This window comes from Varroa jacobsoni, unplaced genomic scaffold, assembly GCF_002532875.2.
Source record: "Varroa jacobsoni isolate VJ856 unplaced genomic scaffold, vjacob_1.0 scaffold_1085, whole genome shotgun sequence".
In the NCBI taxonomy this organism is placed as follows: domain Eukaryota; kingdom Metazoa; phylum Arthropoda; class Arachnida; order Mesostigmata; family Varroidae; genus Varroa; species Varroa jacobsoni.
The window spans coordinates 113,989-126,614 of NW_019213987.1; the positions used below are offsets into that span (position 1 = coordinate 113,989).

General features: G+C 42.8%; 1 long non-coding RNA gene across 4 annotated transcripts; it reads right to left on the bottom strand.

Moving 5' to 3' along the window:
* Window positions 1–1,106: 1,106 nt before the first annotated feature.
* On the bottom strand, window positions 1,107–12,252 carry LOC111266455 (uncharacterized). Of its 4 annotated transcripts, none has more exons than XR_015313451.1 (4): window positions 11,787–12,252; window positions 9,173–9,520; window positions 1,826–2,567; window positions 1,107–1,302 (listed from the first exon to the last, which is right to left on the bottom strand). It is a non-coding gene; the product is annotated as an uncharacterized LOC111266455 (long non-coding RNA). The 4 variants fall into 4 exon arrangements; XR_015313450.1 differs by having other exon boundaries at window positions 10,924–12,252; XR_002684109.2 differs by having other exon boundaries at window positions 9,173–9,496; window positions 10,705–12,252.
* Between the last annotated feature and the right edge of the window lie 374 nt (window positions 12,253–12,626).

Genomic DNA, 12,626 nt, shown 5'->3' on the forward strand with positions numbered 1-12,626 from the left:
ATTAGGTTAGAGTAGGAAGATGTCGTCCTTCCGTGATGATCCCACGCACATGTACACGACCCGTATTTTCCTCTAGTCCAGACTTAGCACCGTTAGTCGAGCCGTAGAGCGCAAAGCCTCTAAACAAAATCGCCCTCTACATGTTACCACACATGTGCTTGTGTAGCAAGCAACAGTTGGTAAGCCTAGTTTCGAGAGGTTACGAGTTCCCTTTTTTTGGTTAGATTGTTCCTTCATTTACACACTTACGTTCGCAGTGGCTCGGTCCTGGTGCCTGAACAACTTGTAACGATGTTTGTTTCCGGGCGAAACGCAAAGCCATCCTAAATCTCCTCTTTCAGCGTCGGTCCACATCTTTTTCAGCTCCGGGGGTCAGTGCGGCTTTTCCAGCTGTGTTCATTGCTTAAGCAGATGTAGGGGCATGCTAAGCTATATACTTCCTGAGCACAAAAAGAACATCTGCCTGGTGGAAAACGCCGCTGCACGCCGTAAATGCAACTATGCATGAAAAGACCTTATGCGAACCTGACAGCTTTTAGGATCGCGCAGCAACCTGTCGAGTCGGTGGAGCTTCGTAGCGACAGGGGGATATCAAAGTAGAAGGGGCTCTGGGAGCTAAATTCTGCTAATGCACTATATTGTCGGCGCGTCGCGTTTGGAGATTCTCGACAAGAAGGCTCAAAACGAGATGAAAAGTGCAGGACTTCATTGCCTCCAGCTCTTTTGGGTGACAGATAAACTGTTAGTAGGTGTCGCATGTTCTACAAACTAGAAAAATGAATTGAAGCAATGCATTTTAGAACAAGCTTGCAAACGTCTCGAAATGTGTTCTGGGTGGTAATAGGTTTTAGCAGGTAGTTTGCTGTTCGGGGTTTTACCTATTTCATCCTATCCATCGTTATTTCCACTTACATAGTATGTCATTGGGTGTCCTTATGTCAAAATATGTTCTTATTTTCTAATTATTTATCTTCTAGTTTAGCTATGGGAAATCACTGCTTTGCATGCTTGCAGGATGCCCAATTTCTGTTTAAAATTTTATTCCTATCAACCTTACACCCCCTATCTGTTCTGTAGTACGTCTTTCTGATCTTTTTCCTTTTGAGTTTATTTCCTTCTTTTGATACAGCAGTGTCATCCGGGTGTTGCCGTGGTTGTTACCGTTTCAGCTGCTACGACTTTCACGCTGTCGTTGGCAGAATGTATCTTTTACAGCGCTCACCACTTCTTTTTTTGGCGTAGACAGAAGGCAAAGACAGGGAGTCCTGCTGAAGAATCGACGCGCAGAAACGACGGCTACCACTACCCAACGTTAGTTGTGGGATTCCAAACAAAAACAAGTGGCCTATGAGCAGTGGCGATATAAATTTCTCAGTGTCGAAGGGTTTTGTACGGCGTATGAATACTGGTGTTAGGGCAAAGTTTTTTTCTCAATGCACTTTGTTATTGTTTTGGGATGGATATACACACACACAGATATATATATATATAAGTAACACTGCGATTCCTTCGTATATTTGTGAGCAGCAGGAATGAAAGTAAAGGCAAAATGTCATTTTAAGCAATACACCCCCCAACATTCTTTTATCAGAACTTACGTAGTAGTTCGTAGTATCGTGATTCGTTAAACAAAGAAGTGCTTCCGTTTTGTATTTCCACAACAAGCCAGTGAAGGATTGTTAACGATAGTAACGGATCTTATTCTACCTCCACATCCCAGCCGCGTTTGATCTAATCGCGCGCGAAAATTGCTTATGTTCTCTGACAACACTAAAGGTCCGTCTCAATAAGAGGGACTATAAGAGCCCGAAGTGCTTGAACTTACCTAAGCCTCCGCATGGATGGCGATTTCCGGTTCGGTCCGTCCAGCTTCAACTTGTGACGTTTACCTATCCCGTCACTCCAGCTACCCAGTCATTCTAACGAAGTCAAGCTGCTGCCATTCCGTTCGACGAACGACAAGAGGAACTCGACCCCTATTCGTATCTCCGAATGTGTAATACCGGCACAATCACCGGCTACACCTTACGCACATACAAATTCCTTACCTCTCTGTCTTACAAGCATTCCGCTGAATGTTATCATTCACCAGAAGATGGATAAGAAGCGAGTGTAGCAGAGCAGTACAGACAATTTGTTCTGCTTCCTTACCGAACAAGCATGTGATAAGTTCTCTAGTCCACCACGTCTTCTCGGCAATGCCGCCATGCTGTGCGTGTATATATAAAAAGACTTGCAGCTCGCACCTCACATTCTTGAAAACCCTTTTTACACAGCTTTTTTTTTTCGGACTTGGCCTCCTTGCTTGCCGGCCTGCTCTTCCTGTAATAAAAGGTCTGTCGTCCGTCCTCCTCTCCGTCGCTGTCCTCGACTACAGACCGGCGGAGACGAACTCCACTTGAGAGACGCCCAGTAACGCTGAGTCAGAGGAAGTTTTTCGCGCCTTCACGGGATAAGGACCACTTCTGGTGGTTCCACTCCAGCGAGTGTGATTAGCACCGTTGCTGTGCCTTCGACGGCCGTGATAACAGCGCACCAAGGAACGCGCTTAGAAGTGAATAAGGCGCCTGAAAAAAGGCGTAAAGGAAACAAGAAGGATAAAGGCGATAGCGGCGCAGGTAGCGATACGTTTTAGCGAGAATCCTCGTGAACTACACGATGGAAAGAGAAAGCGCTATGAAAGGGCAATTGCTACGAGCAATAGATACGCCCCTGGCAGTCTTAGCATAGATCCCGGGCAGAAAAAGTGACAGAGCACCTGGCATACCAACACACGTACGAAAGCGAGTGTAGGTGCGTTGGGACTGTTTTTGACGGCCGCTGACGTTACTGCTGTTGCTCCAGTTAGTGGATCACAAGCAAGCAGGTAGTTTTAACGAAAGGATAGCCCCCACAGAGTAAAAAGGGATTGACGCAGCTAACAACAAAGACACAAAGCACTCGCTGTATGACCAGGGGCTATCGATTAGATCAGTTTCAGCTGAGAAGTTCTTTGCGGCAAGTTTGAAGATGTTCAAAGGTCATATTCGAGTTTGCTTTATTGGGTGTGTTATACAAAATGGCTTTAAATATTACAAACGGGAAAAACAGAGACGCACACCTGCTATCGAAATAGCTATGAATTCGCTTGGCTCATAGTGTACAACCATACCCTAGCGGGCGTTGGCAAAGGTAATTGTTTAATTGTAAAGCAAGTTTCAAAGGCAGCCTCTAATTGTCATAGTTACTAGAACTTCCGTTAGTCTACCTAAACCTCTCACCAGTATAACAAATTCAGTGGAAAATAATGACGAATGCGAAACATATAATATAAAAAACATCGTTTCTGACCGTCATCATGGCGATATATCAGTCAATGACTTATATGGCCGAAATGGAAAACACTCACTACAAAACATTTATTTTCAAGAAAATATGTGTTGAAGATGCCTACCTTGTTGGCCCACATAGCCCCATTTGGTAGGGTTTATATGAGTCAGATACCAACTATAAGATATATGAACAACTAGTGATATTATTGAAGAATTTTATTGGTTATTGTACTGCCCCTCAAACAGGCAGTGTCTCGAAATCGAATGTAGTTGTATGAACGATTTGAGATCAACTAAATAATATGTCTCCTATGTTCAGGGCGCGAGCAATACGAACGGCGATTACCGAAACAGGCAAATGAAGCGAAAAGCGCAAATTGGTTCGCAGGCCCTCATGTCAGATTAAAGAGCGTTTTTATTATATCTAGATGGAGCTCTTCTTTGCCACTTATGTTTTCTTTGCTTTTCATAGAATTGATACAGAATAGAAAAGCTGTATCTTCTGCAAGATACAGTGATCACTTGGTTTACAGTGCTACAAACAGCTAGACGCACGCGATGTTTTTATTAGACGAGTATCGCGACTTTATTTGTTAGAATAATTATCTGAGTAGACGCCAAACGTGTGATGTTGTCCTACGGAGAATCCTCGTTAAAGCTATCTTACGTCAATATGAATAATTTTCGTCGTAACCATCGCCACTTGGTTGCATAGTCAATCTTCAGCTAAAAGTTATTGAGCTCTAACAGGTTCATATTATAGACGGCCGTTTTTCAAATGGCGTACTACCGAATTTCTTCGCAGTACGACGAACTTCTGTTACTAGGTGCGGATACGTCTCGTTAGGGCGGGCAAAAAACCTTAACTCGAACAACGTGACCGGTCACGTCCTTGGCAGGCTCGTGGGCTAGGCGCACTAAAGTCATCCGACACCTTTAAGTCGGAAAGAACAGCAGCAGCTCGCAGGAAGAATCCTTCTGACAACGACCCACTGCGTGGAAAATGATAGACTGAAGACTAAAGTTGGTTTGCGGATAAACCGGTAGCGAGGCCAGTAGAATAACTTCCTACGTTGCAGTTTCGGTGGCCGCTGCTGTTACTGCTGTGGTTATCTTTGCTATTGAGGCTAAAGAAGTAAAGTGATAAAGAATGACCAGCCAATCAGTAACATTAAGGCATGATTTATTATGTAATATATTGCCAGAAGCACGATTATTAAGAAATGCCTGACCGTCTGCCCAGTAGGCTTGCCTAACAACTCCACGGTAAAGTGATGACCATCCCCACTTTTGACAAAATGGTTTCGGCTTCTCGAGCTTTGAGCATATTTCGAAGTAAATTGTTCGAATTTATCCGCCTTTGCTTAAAGATTCTATTATTTCATAAAGAAATAAGTACCAAGCGCATCTAGATACAAGTTTATTATTCGCTTCCAGTAGCAAGAAGGATGTTCGATTTCTAATTGGGTTAATCAGTGTTAGTGTCAGTGTGTGCCCGCTAGAGGCAATATCATAAACTGTCATCCTGTAAGTGTTTCTTAAAGGATGGTACGGCAACGAAGCGTATGTGATCGGCAGTGTTTTTCACCAAACATTAATTAGTGCACATATGTGTGTATATAACAAAAAAAAACACGCAAAATACTTTTGTAGGCCATCACCAGTATCATCTGAACCGAAACACGACGCCGCGTTTGTGCCAAAGGACCACGCGACATCGCACTGTCCTCGTCACCCGATCAACATGACGTTAACTCAGATTGCCTAGAGTGGAGAGGTTGTTAATAAACGCGTGATAAACGCACGGCATAAACTACGTTCGAATAAAAGCTGAAACGTCGGCGCAGCACAACCGGTTATAGTGAACGTCGGTAGGATCTTCGACGGCGCCCGCATAAATCGTTCGACACAGAAGTGTTTCGAATAGGATTCTCTCGGAGAGGATGATTTTGCTAAAGGGGGGGGGGGAATCAGTGCCAAGTGCTGAGGGGTCGAAGGCCATTGATGAGCGTTCACTGCTCATAGATGTGAGAAAAGATAGCACTAGCTAGCATAAGCTAATATGTAAATGAGTCTCATCAGATGCGTTCGTCAGAACTTTGCGTTAACTTAAAATGAAATTTTCAGCACCCAGTCAGTCAGATAAATGATACTTCTAATGACTTGTCGTTGTCACCACAATGTTTATAAAGTTATTGGAAATGGTCCCCAAGTATGCACACCGGCGACTCTTCGCAAATGTATGATGTTCATTGCACAAATTGAACGCACTCGCCGGATTAAACCTTAAGAACGATTCTTATAAACGTACGTAATCATGTGAACGTCACTTCGTTTAGTTAAAATGTCAGTCAACTGAGCCAGTTACTTTCGAAAAAAGTCAACTCTGTTCTTAAAATTGCTGAGATATTTTATAAGGATGCATCATTGTACCGCGAAGGTTTACCTCTATGTAAAATGTACGAAGGGAAACGGAGTGAATAAGGCAAATACGATGTCGATCTATCTTGCGGACGGTAAGTTAGCGTTTCGATGACAATTGAATAACTTAGTAGAGACAAATAAGGTTCGTCGAAACACGTGGACTTGTTTTTTGGTAAGTAATAGATATTTTTCCCGAAAAAGAAAAACGTTAATTACGATATCAACTGAGTGGCGATTGCAAGGAGGAAACGTCGTATCCGTTACAAAGCTACTTCGCATGAAATTTGCCACAGATCGACTTTTCTTTAACGGAATATTCCAGATATAAAACGTTCGATCGTAATCGTTCCAGATCGAACGTAATAGTTCAGAACTACATAATATAAGTCATTTCATAGTTAATTAATTCGAAGAATGTTCTGTTTTTACTTTAGTTTCTCTAATCTCGCAGGCTGCCTATATGATATGTGCACAGCATATTGGACAAATGCTTAAGTGAGACTGAGTTTAATAACCATGCCTGTGAACTAAGCGTCGTCATTGTCCTCCTACACAAGTAACTCAGCTGCTAAATCTGTCCATATATACGACAATGAGGTTCTTTTTTGATCCATGAACGAATCGAGTGGTCAGGCTTCACACGTCGGCCCGAAGCCTAACCGCTCGATTCACGGACGTCTAACGGACTTCGGTCGCTAGGACGTCAGCCGAAAGCCGACTCAAACTGGTGAGGGGGATCGATTTTGTCCAGGTATGTGTAATTGGTTATAACGAACCTCACATCTAGATATTACGTGCACATCTTTGTTCAACGTGATGCATCATAAACTCTTCTTCTCAAACATCAATACAATCATAAGAAGTTAAGCAGGAAAAACGTTAACGTTATTTAATGCAAGCCATAGCATGCTCAAGTTGCTCTCATTTACATGTCCTATCTAGTTCGCTTTCAAGTTTAACACAAAGCAGTTCGCTATTGTTGTATCTCAGTGTGCATCATATTAAAAAGAAATCATGCATGCCTATATGCGGGTAGATACGTGCATCCATATTTAGCATTATATGTGCACACGCTTTTTGGGTTTCTGCCCTGCCTTGCCCGGGGGAAATAGCTGTGTTAGACTAGCCACAACATACATTCCTGCTATAAGATGATCAACGACTGAGCAACGTGCATCTTTGAGCGCATCAAATGAGAACTTCTATTAGGAAGCCACCAAAACAACAAGGAAAACGCCGTCAAAGAGAAAGAAACCCTGGATAGGTAACCACGTTTCACGTGTTCCCGAAGCTAAAAAATCAAATAGAAGTGATCAACCAACGCCATCACGCGCGCAGTCGGTCAGGTCTAAGAAAACTGCAATTCAGCAAAAATTGGACCTAGTCATGGCCTATTGTTTTTTCGGCATAGCTACGGGCGAATTTCGAGAACAATTTGCATTCATGATAAAGCGATATATCTTTGCCCCGCTTTTCCTATGGCCATCCCATGGCTTTTAGCTGAAATAAAGTTATCCGGGCCAGAGGGCGACCGCTGGATTGTAATATGAGCATCCCGCCTCTGCGTAAACCATAAAGGAGTGCTGTAAGAGGGTAAGTGGGATTGGGCTTCTCTGGTCTCTCATGCTGGACCTAGAGTTCGAACGTGGCCCCGGTATAGCCGAGTGCAGGTCGTTCGGCATCAAATCCTGATTAGCTATAGGGGTAAAGCAGCATGCGCTAGCGGCCCATCAGTCGTAGACTGACCTGGAGACGCAATTGTTGCGAGCGGAAACGTCAGCTCCTCGCACAACCTCGAAGTATAATGTGCGTCACCCAAGCATGACTGCAATGCAAGGATCGCGAGTCGCTAAACACGCCGCGGCAGAAGCCGCCACAGTAGACGACACATAAAAACCCGAATGATACTAACATATATTGAATAAAATAGTTAGCCGAGCTCTGTTATCGGCTAGATAAGGAAAACTGCAGTAGTTCTCCTACAATGAAATATCCTTTGCCAACAGTAAGCATCCCTGTATCGGGATCTAGAGGCATTTCTAGGGCAATATTTCAAAGGGAATGCTGAGTACGGAATTCGTCATAAAGCATCTTCCAGCGCCGAAATAAGTTGCTGTGGCTTACTAGTCTATCTATTAGGTAAATTAAATCGCTTGAAATAGTCGATTGCTAACAAGAAAGCTGATTGCAGTGAATAAACATATTACAATTTAATAAAAATAATAGTAATTTAATCGGTACTACTGCTTATAGGTCACTTGTTTAAATCATTTGAAATAACAAAGTTCAAAGTAGATACAGGGAAGATACAGGCGATTGTTCCCAACTTACTTTCCCACAGGAAGTTTATCTGAAGCGAGTTTGCCGCTATTCCTTCGTTTACTCGTCACGAGTATTATTGTTATGGTGAAGCAAATGGGTGAAACGCACTGTACCCAGCTGATTATAGACGCTTTTTAGAGATGATAACCAACTGCGAGCTGAGAGTAAAAATTAGACTCTCGTCTTGGGGTTGGAGCCAAACGGATGCTATTTGCTATCATCACTCTTGGCAGGTTCTATCGACGTTCAGCTCCTAATACTAGCTGAGCTCGACTTAAAGTTGCCCGACCAATAAGTGTTTTTCAAAAATCTCATTATCGTCGTAGTTTTGGCTACAAAAAGCTGATTTCTTTCTGTTCGGTTACTTACGGCACATTTTCGACCTCCATGGAATCGATGGATAACACTTGCATTCAACCATTAGACATACACTATAAACTTCTGCTTTTGCTTTTTTGCGGGGTAATCTCTCGGCCAGTCGAACTGCGGCTACCCAGCCATCAAGTACCCATATTTCATTAGAAGTTATAATTCTGTGCAAAAACGAGAAAAGCGGGCGTCTTGACGTCTGTCTTTAATGTTCTCAATAACTAGTTCCATTGTTTACCTTCCTAACTTGACCGAGACAAACACCTATAATAATACGACATACATCAAACCTAAATGCTAACCTCTACGCACTTTAATGTTGGTCAGCTCCTACCGCAGCTCAATCCATTCAATCTTTTATGACATTCATTCTTTCAGCTAACGGCAAACAACAGAACCTTCACCGATTGCAAGTTGTTGTTTCCGCTACTGAAATTTCAAGATGGAGCTCATATTTACATGAATTATTTGATTTTTCATGGCCCGCCACAACGTTTGCTCGAAACGTGAGTGATAGAACCCGATGGCTTTAGATTCCAAAGAATGGCTTTAGGTTCCAAAGAGTGAAATGTCGCGCCGTCATTAAATAGCATTATTCCGAAATATAAGATTTAATATGATCGGGGGAGGCGCATCACGGCTCTACTATCTGCGCGCAAATACTTAGATGTAGTAAAGAGCGTAAACGAACCAGAGCCGCTAGCCCTGCAACAAATTCGATCACTGTCCTAAATCATTAGGCTTACCTTCGTTCCATTTCTTTCGTCTCCTATAGCTAACCGGCGCCGCTATCTCCCTCGTGTTGTCGAACAGACACGCAGAAACATTATGAACAACGCACAACGTCTTCCACGCAGGATAGTATCCTGACCGCTGTTTCACGTTTCCGCGTATTTTTCTTTGTTTGCTTCCAGGTTGAGGGCAAAAGTTTTCTAAACATTTTCAATTCACATTTGCATAGCAAACGTTGATAAGGTAGAAAGGAGTCTCGGCTTGGATGTTTACTCCGGGGCAATTTGCGATGACACACACGGAAAAGGCCAAAAGTGATCGTACAGGCAAGCCAGCACCTGTAGTGTTAGAAACAGTAGAGTCTGAAAATCATGATTAAAGGTTTTAAATGAGAAACACAATTTGGAAAGTGCGGGTGAAAAGTTACCTGATCAATTTTTTGCCAACTGATTCAATACGAAGATATGCTATTACTCTCTGACGAGGTTAAAGGGCGAGGAGCAAACAGAGTTAAGAGGCAAGTAGGAGAAATGGTTCGGGACAATGAAAGCCGACCTTCGTTCTTCTGAGATAAAGCTTCGTACAGCATTCGCATTAGATACCTAATTATGGGCGCATTTTTCAGTATTATCGATATAGTGGTAAGGTGAACGTCGGCGAAACTCTCAGGTCTCAGCTGTGTCAACGATTATTTTGCCTCTCTTTTTTTTTTTCTAACAAGAGATTGATTTATTAAAATAATGCTATCTAAAATCAACATTGTGAAACGCTTACGGATTAAAAACTTTGTGCGATCGATCTGTTTGTCTCTTCGACCAAGCTAGAAGGGAGGGCAAGACGACTTCAGTGAACTAAATATCTTTTTGCGTTGCAGAATTATAAAGAAGCAAATCTAGTCGTTGATTTTTCTGAAATTTCTTCTGTTCTCTGTTTAAAGAGCAATCAAAGAACAGAATTATTGATAGTTACAATGCCCACTTAGTAATCTACTATGGAAGTAATTTTTCCTTGTATTGTCACAGTTGTTTTCAACGGTCGCCTGAAATTAATGTTAGTCGATATAGTCCCATGATTTGTTATATTTTTAAGAGCCGTGTGTTAGTTTTTGGCGATCTGTGGCAAGAAATCACAATGTAAATAAAGTCTTCAATTTTACCTCCGCTACTACCGTTAATTATTGCCTCGAATGATTAGCCCCTCGCCCGAAACCAACTGTGTTTATGCTTGTTCCCAGGCCCAGACCACTCCGTCAATGAGCACACGACGCTTACTACTGCGCCCCGCATGCAGACAAAAAAGCTTGCGGATATATTTACAAGCCCCTTAAAAGTTTACTAGTTCATATGTGTTTTTGATACATAAAGCCAGACATGGTTATTTGTGCCTGCGTAACACCACGTTGCTCATTATCTACTCTCACCGCGCACTCGCTAAGCTTTTCTCAAGAATTTCTGTAAGGAAAAACCTGTCCTTGCCTTATGATATAAAAGAAATACATGTATGCATTGACATGTTCCGTTATGAAAGCGAAATTTATATATTTCACCTTTTTCTTTCGCACTCTCCGTAACCTCTTTCCTAAAGAAGCACGTAGGCACAAGGTATCGGTAAGGCCCGCAACCGTAGTATGCGAACACCAAGTCAACGAAAAAACGTACAGCCAATAATTTTAGTGCACTTGAGTGAACGATTATATTAGCGCCGGATGACGTTACCTAGAATCTATCTTTCTTTCCACTGATGTTTTTGATTGGCTCCTGCTCACCAGTTAGCTGGCATAAGCATTATATTACTTTCTGACGATGTCACATGCCATGTGCACGTCGGTTTTACGTCGCCCTGAGCTCCGATCTATAAATAGTCCTTTCTTTACGTCAATCCATGCCAGTTAGCAGTAGTTTCCTTTGCTCTAGTAGTGCGCGGCCCCTAGGAGGCATCCGCCATCGTTTTCTTTGCAGATATGTCTAGCTGACTTTTCCTGGCTTTTTCACCAAAGTCTTTCGCGTGAAGCATTCGCCTGCACTCACGAACCTTAGTCTGTGGGAACTTTTCCGGCCGGTGCTTGCTTTCGACGACGCCGGCGTACGTGGAAAATGCCGTCAGTAGCTCATGCTTGCTCACGACAGCTTTCCAGTTCTCCTGCCTTTTCCCGTTAACAGTTCACCCCGTTTTGTTCATATGATCTTGTTATGATTCCACCTTTGTTTTCATGAGAAAACACAGAATTTCTAGCGAGAGAGACTTTCTACTGCTTGCTAATAGGATAACTTGTCGTGCATGGCAGCACGCACGGGATTATCGGTCCCATAGGTTAGCCCCATATACGAAGGTGACAGGGTACGGTCTATAAGTGAAACGGCTGATCAAAAAAGCCGAAAGCGACCACGTTTTGTAAAATCGAATGGTTAGTGTCAGAACGACCTTGAACGTTTATGACGCCATATTTATACAGAAAATTACACGAGTTCACTGAAATTATCAAATGAACAGAAAACACTGTGCAGCTCTGCAAACACATACGATCGTTTGAATATACGCAGCTGGATGCTATTGGCGAAGGAAGTTCTCCGGTCGGTCTTCACACAAGTTTCATTAGGCAACTTGAAACAGTTACCCGGACCCACTTACCCCTGCGGAAGGCCGATAACTGCATCCAAAAACGTAAAGTACAAATCTTCAAGGCACAAATAATCATATAGTTTCAATTGCCAAAGTCAACGCAACAGCTGTGAATACACCTACTATAGGCGCCGTCCTTCAATTATTTCGATATATCCACTGACACAATAAGGAGACGTTCCGAGCATTTAAACGACACCAGGGAATATGCCCACCACATTTACACACACTGTAGTGATGCCCACCTGAACAGTAGTGTCATTATCTGTTCTAACTGGGGAACAGGAGCACATTTACACAACACGACACCCTTTCAATGTTTGACTCTATGATTTCGCCGATCCGCTCAACAGAAACTGGCGTTTCTGCTAACAACTGGTACACACACTAAACGCTCACAGATTATGCAAATACAAAAATAACCAGATATAGAAGCAAGGCCTTCAGAACCACCAAGGTCACATCGTATCAACCACGTTTCATAAATTTAATATTTTAACCGATATCGTCAGTTCTTCTATCTGTAGTATATTCGCCTAGAAGTAGCATTTGTTCGTTCGATTGCACCAAATTTAGCACTAACTATTTTTCTTCGACCGGACTTCATTTTTGGTTCGGTATGCAGCGCCTCAATACCCTCCCACCGCTAGTCGTCAGTTGCCAATCAGCTTGAAAATGAAGCGAACTTCGTCGAACCCGATCGGAAATACTGAATCGAGAGCTGATGGCAAATGTGGCCAAACAGTAGCGATTCTTCCATAAGATCCCCGACAATCGTAGATCACTCATATGACAGGCCAGCACTTGACGGCAGGACGCTAGGTAAGGCTATCGATAAACGGGTCAGCT